The sequence below is a fragment of the Silurus meridionalis genome, chromosome 3 (genome assembly GCF_014805685.1).
Source record: "Silurus meridionalis isolate SWU-2019-XX chromosome 3, ASM1480568v1, whole genome shotgun sequence".
Lineage (NCBI taxonomy): Eukaryota > Metazoa > Chordata > Actinopteri > Siluriformes > Siluridae > Silurus > Silurus meridionalis.
The window spans coordinates 32,252,952-32,262,921 of record NC_060886.1 but is presented as its reverse complement, the minus strand read 5'-3'; the positions used below and the strand labels follow the sequence as shown (position 1 = coordinate 32,262,921).

At 38.1% G+C, this 9,970-nt stretch overlaps 1 long non-coding RNA gene and 3 other non-coding genes across 4 annotated transcripts; 2 read left to right on the top strand and 2 right to left on the bottom strand.

Annotated features, from left to right (window-relative positions):
- The first annotated feature begins 1,083 nt into the window (after positions 1-1,083).
- Positions 1,084-1,194, top strand: trnal-caa. The gene is made up of 2 exons: positions 1,084-1,121; positions 1,149-1,194. It is a non-coding gene; the product is annotated as a tRNA-Leu (tRNA).
- Positions 1,195-3,713: 2,519 nt separating this feature from the next.
- Positions 3,714-4,192, bottom strand: LOC124383026. Its single transcript, XR_006925188.1, has 2 exons — positions 4,147-4,192; positions 3,714-4,065 (listed from the first exon to the last, which is right to left on the bottom strand). It is a non-coding gene; the product is annotated as an uncharacterized LOC124383026 (long non-coding RNA).
- A 1,176-nt stretch (positions 4,193-5,368) lies between these two features.
- trnat-ugu lies at positions 5,369-5,442 on the bottom strand. The gene has a single exon. It is a non-coding gene; the product is annotated as a tRNA-Thr (tRNA).
- A 1,794-nt stretch (positions 5,443-7,236) lies between these two features.
- Positions 7,237-7,318, top strand: trnas-cga. Its single transcript has one exon. It is a non-coding gene; the product is annotated as a tRNA-Ser (tRNA).
- Positions 7,319-9,970: the final 2,652 nt, after the last annotated feature.

Sequence of the window (9,970 nt, the reverse complement as noted above, 5' to 3'; positions counted from 1 at the left end):
TTTGAAATCATGCATGGGACGGAAGGTTCCCCTGCTTAAACCAGCACATGTCCAGGCACGTCTTAAGTTTGTCAATGACCATTTGAATGATCCAGAGGAGTCATGGGAGAAAGTCATGTGGTCAGATGAGATCAAAATAGAACTTTTGGGTCATAATTCCACTAAACGGGTTTGGAGGAAGAAGAATGATGAGTACCATCCCAAGAACACCATCCCTACTGTGAAGCATGGGGGTGGTAGCATCATGCTTTGGGGGTGTTTTTCTGCACATGGGACAGGGCGACTGCATTGTATTAAGGAGAGGATGACCGGGGCCATGTATTGCGAGATTTTGGGGAACAACCTCCTTCCCTCAGTTAGAGCATTAAAGATGGGTCGAGGCTGGGTCTTCCAACATGACAATGACCCGAAGCACACGGCCAGGATAACCAAGGAGTGGCTCTGTAAGAAGCATATCAAGGTTCTGGCATGGCCTAGCCAGTCTCCAGACCTAAACCCAATAGAGAATCTTTGGAGGGAGCTCAAACTCTGTGTTTCTCAGCGACAGGCCAGAAACCTGACTGATCTAGAGAAGATCTGTGTGAAGGAGTGGGCCAAAATCCCTCCTGCAGTGTGTGCAAACCTGGTGAAAAACTACAGGAAACGTTTGACCGCTGTAATTGCAAACAAAGGCTACTGTACCAAATATTAACATTGACTTTCTCAGGTGTTCAAATACTTATTTGCAGCTGTATCATACAAATAAATAGTTAAAAAATCATACATTGTGATTTCTGGATTTTTTTCTTCAGATTATGTCTCTCACAGTGGACATGCACCTACGATGACAATTTCAGACCCCTCCATGATTTCTAAGTGGGAGAACTTGCAAAATAGCAGGGTGTTCAAATACTTATTTTCCTCACTGTATATATATATATATATATATATATATATATATATATACAGTCAGACAGAAAAACAGATCAGACGGATGTAGATAGATAAGAAACACAAATAGAAGGATAAATAAGACAAACAAGTAGACAGAAATTTGTAAAAAATTTATCAGACACTAAGGGGATAAGAAACACATGCATGTATGTCAGGATGGCCGAGCGGTCTAAGGCGCCAGACTCAAGGTTCTGTACCTTCCAGGAAACTGAGTGTTCTGGTCTCCACATGGAGGCGTGGGTTCGAATCCCACTTCTGACAGTGACTTTATTTTCATTAGAAATCAAAACAATAATAAAATAATTATTCCCCTTTGTCTTTCAAACACAGACATACAGAATAAACAAGTAGATGGTTACCTAATAGTAGGAAAGACACACAGACAAAAAAACTGTTAATACAGACAAGCAGGCAGATGGATATATAAATTAGACAGATTGAAAAGAAAAATCCAGCCATTAGGGTTGCATGAGCCAGTGCACTCTTAGTGCCGGTCCCAAACCCGGATTAATGGAGGGTTGTGTTAGGAAGGGCATCCAGCAAAAACATGTGCCGAACCAAATATGCGGATCACGAATAAAATTTTTATACTGGATCAGTCGAAGCCCGAGTTACCAACGACCGCCACAGGTATTGATAGTTAACAGGGAGGAAGACGTCTACAGAGACAGCAGGAGAAGGAGAAGTGTAGGAGAGTGGAGGTTCGGGTTGGTACTATGACTGGTAAAGGGAGAGAGGTAGCTAATATGATGGAGAGGAGAAAGGTAGATATGCTGTGTGTTTAGGAGACCAAGTAAAAAGGGAGTAAGGCCAGGAACATTGGAGGTGTGTTTAAACTTTTAAACTAAAGAGTTTAGTGGAGGTGAAGAGAGTTTCTGATAGTCAAGTCAAGTTTATTTCTATAGCGCTTTTCACAACAGACATTGTCTCAAAGCAGCTTTACATAAATCAACAGTCAAGGTAAATGGTGTGCATTTATCCCTGATGAGCAGCCGTGGCGACTGATAGGGTGATGAACGTGATGCTGGATGTTGAAGGGGTGATGATAAATGTTATCAGTGCTTATTTTAAGTGGACAATTATTAGTAGAGACATTTGTGACTCGTTAGTAAAAACAGGTATGTAGTTCCTTTTTAATGTTGTGTTCTGCCTACACAAATTCATTCCATTGAAGATGCATCTAAAATCGATGATTGATGTTTAGAATGATATGTCATATGCACCTTTTTTTTATTTAATCTATTTTTGAACATAACACATACAAACAATATTTATAATTATATTATTGCTGAGATTACCCGACAATTTGAGAAAATTCATTGTGTTTTTGTGATTGTTCTAAAAAAAATAAAAAATAAAAAATAAAAATGATATCAGAGTAACACTGACCTTAATACAAGTGAATGTTTTCTTCAAATGCACTGTATAGTGTCTTATCTGTATCCATCAATGTTCCCTGACCAGCCTTGAACGATACACTGATTGATTGATTGTTCTTCCTTGGGAAGTGTTCACCTGTTTGGTGACAGGGGGCGCTGCAGCGCTGCTCAGAAAATACAGAGACTCTGTACTGTACTACATTTTCTATATATTTTGTAACATAAAGACGCAGTTTTGCACTTCAACAACGAAACGACTTCATCGCACAATGATGTCACGGTGTTACTTAGCAACTTTTAGAAGGATATCAATTTATAATCCATAACAGTTTTAAAATAAAGAAACATTTTAATTTCCCTTTGACTGATCATCTCAGTTCATCTCCTCCAAGTCCTTTAGCGAGTCAAACCTGTTTTCAGTCTTTATCATGTCTTTTTTAAGGACTTTCTTTCTGGCAACCTCTACATTAGATATGACCTTTACTGACTTCATTCTTTTCGTTGGTTTCACTTGTTTGTCCTCCTTTTTTCTTTTCCCTTTTCATTTTTTATTCCTGTTGCTTGTTCCTTACATGCTGGATTGTCGGATTCCATTGTGTTCAGGTCATTTTGCAGGCTGTACGTCAATTCCATTTGAGTCCATGAGTCTCCGTCCTGTTGCATGTCCACTGATGTCTCTTTCTCTTGGTCCTTCTTCTCCACCGCATCCAAAGCCTTTTGCAAAATTTCAGTTATTGTTATTTGGGTCCAGATTCCCCGTTCTGCTGTAAGTGATCCTCCTAGTTGTTGTGCTTCTTTCCTTCTTGTTCCACGCCCTTGTCCATTGTTGTTTCTCCCTCTTGTGTTGTTATTTACTCTTCTCGCCACTCACTGTCTCGTTCACTGTCTCCCATCCAACACTCACACTTATTTAAAGGCAGATTGCAATCCGGGCACGTTACTGCATTGCAGTCCCTCGCAATGTGCCCTCTCTTCTCACAGTTAAAGCACTTAAAATCTTGGCAATCCTTCACCAAATGATTCAGGCTCATGCACAGCCAGCAGGTCTTCACTTTGTAGCGCCCCTAGCGTTACTGGCTATAATGGGGTGGCTAACCTGAGTTCTTTTTAATAAATATCTGAAAATATTAAACCTAATCAATTTGTCTTATCTTTACTTTGAGTATGGGTTCTATTTACAAATAAATGTATTAACCAACCGGTGCCAAGAAAATGAAATACAATTCTATATATAGACACAACACAACACAATTTAAACAACAATAACAGTTTACTAAAATGGGATGTCAAATAAAATAAGGTGTAAATTACTTTAAAATCAAGGTCAAAGGGTTTAAATGAAAAATACCAGTAACATTCACTTATGAAAAAATGGCCACAAAACAAATAATAAAAGCCGGCAAAAGTAAATGAAACTTTAATCAGTATACCAGTTGCAGGCCTGTACGTAGCTGGGGTTCGTAGAAACCAAACAAAAGGGCTACTTCACCACGAGGGCAACAAACGGAAAATAGTACCTGGTATGAAGTTTGTTGGCACACTGTGCACGCGTCACAGAAAAAAGGGTCGATGTAAAACACAGACAGAGCTTGGATGCTTCAAGTGATACTCCTTCGCCACACGTAGTCCCCGCTAGTTGAGCTAGCTATCCGCCGGTCCATTAGCAAAGTCTCAGCACATGGCGCAGTAAACCACAACTTAAATCTCCGTTCGTCAGAGGCGATGTCCATGTCTTTCTGATGTGTTTCCAACTCTGCACGGAAACTATCACTACACAGGGTTCGGGTTGAACACCTAATTAGCTTCGTTACACTAATTGAAGAACAGGTCGTACTTGTTAGTTCAGCAGCTCCGGTGTCTTACTCTCTCACCTTTTTTTTTTCTCTCTCTCTCTACTCGTGCACGTGCGCACCCAGCATGCCTCATAACATGACACATAAATTAATAAAACTTATAAACAAAATACAACTTCTTTTTAAATAATTTTTAAAGCATATTAATATTATTTAAACAAAAAAGCATTTAACAAATAATTAATTGTTTTTAATTACCGTTACCTTATACAGGTGTCACGTGACCTTATTGCATCACCTCCTTGCTGGCCAATGAATTATAATTTTCACAACATTCATTTGTAAAACTATTCATATGAAACTCAATTTATTTAGCATAAATGCATAAATCTAAAACAAATACCCATAACTTTATCTGGGTTACAACTTGATGGCTGTGCGTAACCCGGAAGTACTGCAGGCCTTCTGCCGTTTCTATTTTTGTATTGGGAGAGAGGCAACTTTTTTTGGGAACCGAGTTTTCACAAACCTCGTCCCGTCCTCAATGTTGGTGCCTGGATACACTCTCCTTTTTATTTTGGATATTGGGAAAACTCCCCATCCCTACATTTTTTTTATAATTTTATTATCAGTGATGTAGACAGGCAGCTGCATGAAGGAGACCACATAGTCTCTATTTTGCATTCTTTTGACCTCACACTTGGTTCCATTGATAACCAAACCGTCCAAGAGATACTTGGTGTCCTCTTATTGTTCCAGAGTGACCTCATACAACTTATTTTGTTTGGGACGCACTACGAGAATCCTCCCTTCACCAATCCTCTCTGTTAATCCTTTATTTATGTCTGATACTCTCATATCTTTTAGTTGTCCTGCCTCCACTGTCACTTCTTTCAGGTAAACTCTTTCTGCAGTTCCTTTTCTTTCTTTTTTATTGATTTTATTGGCATCTCGTCATCTTTTAAACAGTCCATTGTCCGGATGCGCTATCCATTGGGCCACAGAGCCCTACGTTACACAGTGCTGTATTTTACTATCTCAGAAATGTTTATATTAACGGATGGCTTGTAGTTTGTTTAAAAGCACAGTTTTTTTCCATTGCTAATAAATACTATCAAGCTTTTAAAAGGGTCAGAGCAAAGCCTGCAATTCACCATTCAGTGCCCCAGAGAAACCATCTTATCCACTTGCAATGTTAAATCTCAAGCCATAAAGAAATAGCTGGAAAACACTCAAGCGGAAGCAGCAAAGGACAACTGCACCAGGCACTGCTGGGATTCGAACCCAGGATCTCCTGTTTACAAGACAGGCACTTTAACCAACTAAGCCACAGCGCCTTAATGCCACTCAATGACTACTCAGCCAGCTGTTGAATGGAAATTCTTTGCTCTTAGATTTAAAAAAAAAATATTGCTTGGACATATGCATTCGAGCTAACAGCTAATAAGGCAAAAGCATAGATTTGATTTTTGTCTTGATGCTAGTTCTACCATTAATTTGAGACTTGCTAAGGTCCTCAACATAAAATATGGTCAAGTACAAATATAGTTAAATATAGTTATAAGATACATATTGACAAACAATAGCCATGCCATAGCAGTGAAAACATTCTATCTAATATCTGGTCATAGTTTTAACAAACCACCAAAATTCTGTGGAAATTAGCATGCAACACACAACTGTTGACAGCAAATGCTCTGAGGGTCCTACTCTTACAGCAATAACAAAGCAGTGCTGCAACTAACAAACATTAGGCACCACTGTCCACAGTAGCAATTGATCTCGAATGTTTACTCTTGGACCCATTCATGTTGTATTTGTATATGACCCATACATTAATTGTACATCTAATTGTGGTTCCTTTTGGACTAACTAAAAAACAGAAATAAAAGGAATAAAACAAATAAAAGGATTAGGCATCGAGGGAGAAGAGAATAAAATATTTAAATATGCGGATGACACAACGCCATTGGTCAAAAATCTGGTGAAAAAAGCAATGCAAACGGTACAAAAGTTCTGCAGGAGATCAGGAGCCAAAATAAATTATGATAAAACGGTATACATGAGATTCAGAAGGGCGGCGTTTTTAATGGAGCATTTTACTTTTATGGAAGCAAAAGAAATAAAGATTTTAGGAGTTTTAATGAGGAGGGATGAAAAGACAGCAGAAGAAATAAAGTTAGTACTTAACATTTTAATGATTTCTAAACTATGATATATTTTATACACATCAGCTGTGCCATTGTGGGCAGAAAGAAGGCTAAAAAAAGTTTTTTAGATTTTTTATGGGAAGGGAAGCCCGCAAGAATTGCATACAACACCTTAATGGGAGCAATAGAGAAGAAAGGATTGGGGTTAATAGATGTGGAACAAATGATAAATGAAAATGATAAAAAAAGTACATGGATGGATAAAGCAACGCGTCATGGAAAGCAAAAATGGGTTTTTTCTTAAACAAGTGAAGCAACTTCGAACTTGGAGACAACATATTGTGGATGAAAACAAAGAATTACATAACAGAGGGGTTTCTAAACTTTTATAAAGAACTGTTGAGGGCCTGGGCAAATTTTTTGACTCATGTACATTTTATTTGCTTTCATGCTTAATTTAAGGATAAACATCTACTGTGGTGAATAAATTGTGATAAAAGTTGAACTTGAATAGCAGAAAAGGCATATAAGCAAACAAACAAACAAAAATAAATTGGCAATTAGAATCAGCAATTCTCATCTACGGTCATACCACTCTGAGACCGCTCGATCTCGTCTGATCTCGGAAGCTCGCTTGTGCGCTGTGTGTCTTGTAATGACAGCTAATCAGTGAGAGATCTCCCATTTCTTTCTCAGCCAATGGCGCCACTGGTTAGCGCTTTCAGTTGTTAACCAAAAGGCTGGTTTCCAAACCCACCCAGGGATGTTCTGGCTTTTGTCAGACACCAAGCACTGAGTGGACTGAGTGACTGTTGCTGGCAGGGTGGTGCGTCTGGGACAGATACTTTGAGGGTTTCTTTTTTAGCCAATGTTTGTCAGAGACACTGTTCAAATCAAATGCTTATTTTAAGATGAAACTATGACGAACTATGAAAGAATAATAAAGACATCTCTTCATTTCCATTTTCTCGCTTCAGCACTGCTGTGATGGCCGAGAGGTTAAGGCGTTGGACTCGAAATCCAATGGGGTTTTCCCACGCAGGTTCGAATCCTGCTCACAGCGGTTCTGCTTTAAGTTAAAGTGTTGTTTGAACCCTCTTATTGCTAAGTGTACAATGGAGTTGATGATTTCATCCAAATATAAACCGCACCCACTGAATGTTACAAAGATTTTCATTTTGAACATAAATAAGCCGCACCTGTCTATAAGCTGCAGGTGTCTACATTAAAACTAATGAACTTTACACAGGCTTTAACGAAGGACAGTGTCTGTTACACGGCTTGTATCTAAAGAGTAAGTCATTGTTCACTGTCTTCCTCCTTCCTTTCACAACAATTTCTCTCGGGAGTTTATCTTTTGGCATCATCGTGTGTTTAAAAATCACCATCGGTAAAGCTTTTCTCCCGATGCCGTGCAGCTCAGAACACAGGTGAACCTCATGCATATTTATGATTAAGTGGGAGCACACCCGATTTGATATAAAGAATTTTATTGGTTCACCTGAACCCTTTCGGCAATTTCATTGGTCTAATGTTATGGGGCTCAGTTTTTTGCTTGAAGCTTGTGAAACCGAGAAAAACACAGGAAAAATCCATAAATTAGCCGCTTCATTGTTTAAGCCACGGGGTTGAAAGCGTGGGAAAAAAAAGTAGCAGCTTATAGTCCGGAATATACGGTATTATATCATGATACTGCATCACTTCTCATGTTACTGTCTCCTAGATTTGTGGCTTTGTAGCGTTTATTGTGTGATTTAAATGTTGTTATCTGGCAATATGGGGAGTAATACAAACAGACACTCACACACCATAATGGTTAGATGCAGTCTGAATATCAACACTAGAAATATCATCTAGAAATTATTTCTAGATGAGGTTTTCCAGAAGAAAATAGCAGTTAGAAATGCACACCTTTCGTTAATCACTATTTTGTGTCTTGTGTATATGTTTTACACTGTTTTGTGTTGTCTTGCACTGTCCTGTGTTGTCTTTAAGATGGGGATTGGGACTGAAGACCTGCCACTGTATAAACTATTAGAGAGAACGAGTAACGCTGTGCAGATCTACTGTGTATTTTATTTATTTATGTACAAAAATATACAATGTTATGACTATAATCTATAAAAAATATTTATAAAGAGATCACATTTTTAGGTTTTATGTGATGATGGAGGAAGCTGATCTAAGGCACTTGGTGACGGCTGAGGGAACGCGCTTAAATGTGATCTTGTTCTGCTTCAGGAAAAGTTACAAAACAAAGCCCAGGTGCTCGTAAGCTCTTAGTAAACACTTCATGGAGAAAACATGAAAAGGAAAAGCATTTAAACACATGCAAAGGATATTAAATACAACATGCTCTAAAATTAAAACACACCCAAATACACAGGACCAAAAACAGTGTTATTAAAAAAGGAGCTTCTCTGCATTTAATTGATGCTTTTTCTAAAACAACTCATATAAAGTGACAAGAAAATTCCTTTGGGGTTTTAGTCACTTACTTTACAAAAACATGCTGTATGTTACCACTGAAATGTTGCAGTAGTTCTACATTGTAAATTTGGACTTTTTAACTAAAGATCAAAGCATGGAGTAGAAGAAATTAATAACACTAATAATAATAATAATAATAATAAGAAGAAGAAGAAGAAGAAGAAGAAGAAGAAGAACTGCATTAGATATAGAAAAAGTTGAATTGTAACCCACAGTTCACATTGACAATTGTCAGTCTCACACTGCCCTCTAGTGGCACTGTCAGTGCTTGATTTTTGCTTAATTCTGTGTAAAAACTATTAATCATCTGTTTGTTTTATACTATTTTCTCTCTCTCTCTCTCTCTCTCTCTCTCTCTCTCTCTCTCTCTCTCTCTCTCTTTTTTCTCTCAGACCAGAGTACAGATGTGTGATATTAAGGAGATGTGTGAGGATGTTATCAGTGTGTCTGGTTACAAACTACTGATGTTTCTGGGAGTATGGATGAGAGAGCTGGTCTCATAGAAAATGATTATTAAGTTACTGAAAATAATTTGCATTGTTTAGTGGCTGTTTCTCTGATGTAGTGACTGACAGAGTAATGAAAATACTCCACCATGTACAGTAATTGAGTGACAGTAGGTGGCGCAATAATGACCTTGTTTATTCATGACATAAGAATTAATGATGTCAACATTAATAAAAAAAACACAAAGGTAAAGGAGAGAGATCTCAAAGTGAGCTACCTAGTAGCTGAACTCGTAGCCTAATCAAAAAAAGCCCCACACTGTGGCAGAGACATTAATGCTACCTGCCTGCAAAGCCGCTGATTTGTATTAAAACAGTTTATACATATTTCATAGAAGTATTGTATCGAAGATACTCGTCTTGAAAGTACTCTGTATCGGATTGAAAAGAAAATGATTGGTATCGCTCATCACTATCGACGACACCAGTTGAAATACTTGACTCTGTGTGCTGTGATGTGAAATCAGACACGGGACTGCAGACTGCAGCTCACTGGAAGTATTTAATGTTTCTTCTAAAAAACACACAACAAATCAGCAGCCCCTGTGGTGATATTTCACTTATTGTGTGTGTGGTAGACTTATCACCATGTGCCCTCACATTCATAAAAATACAAACAAAAGTGTAAAATATTCACACAGATAGATAAAGAAACCTCACACAAAACTTCAGTGAGAAAAATAAAAATTATTTCGGCTGCTCCCTTTAGGGGGCGCCAC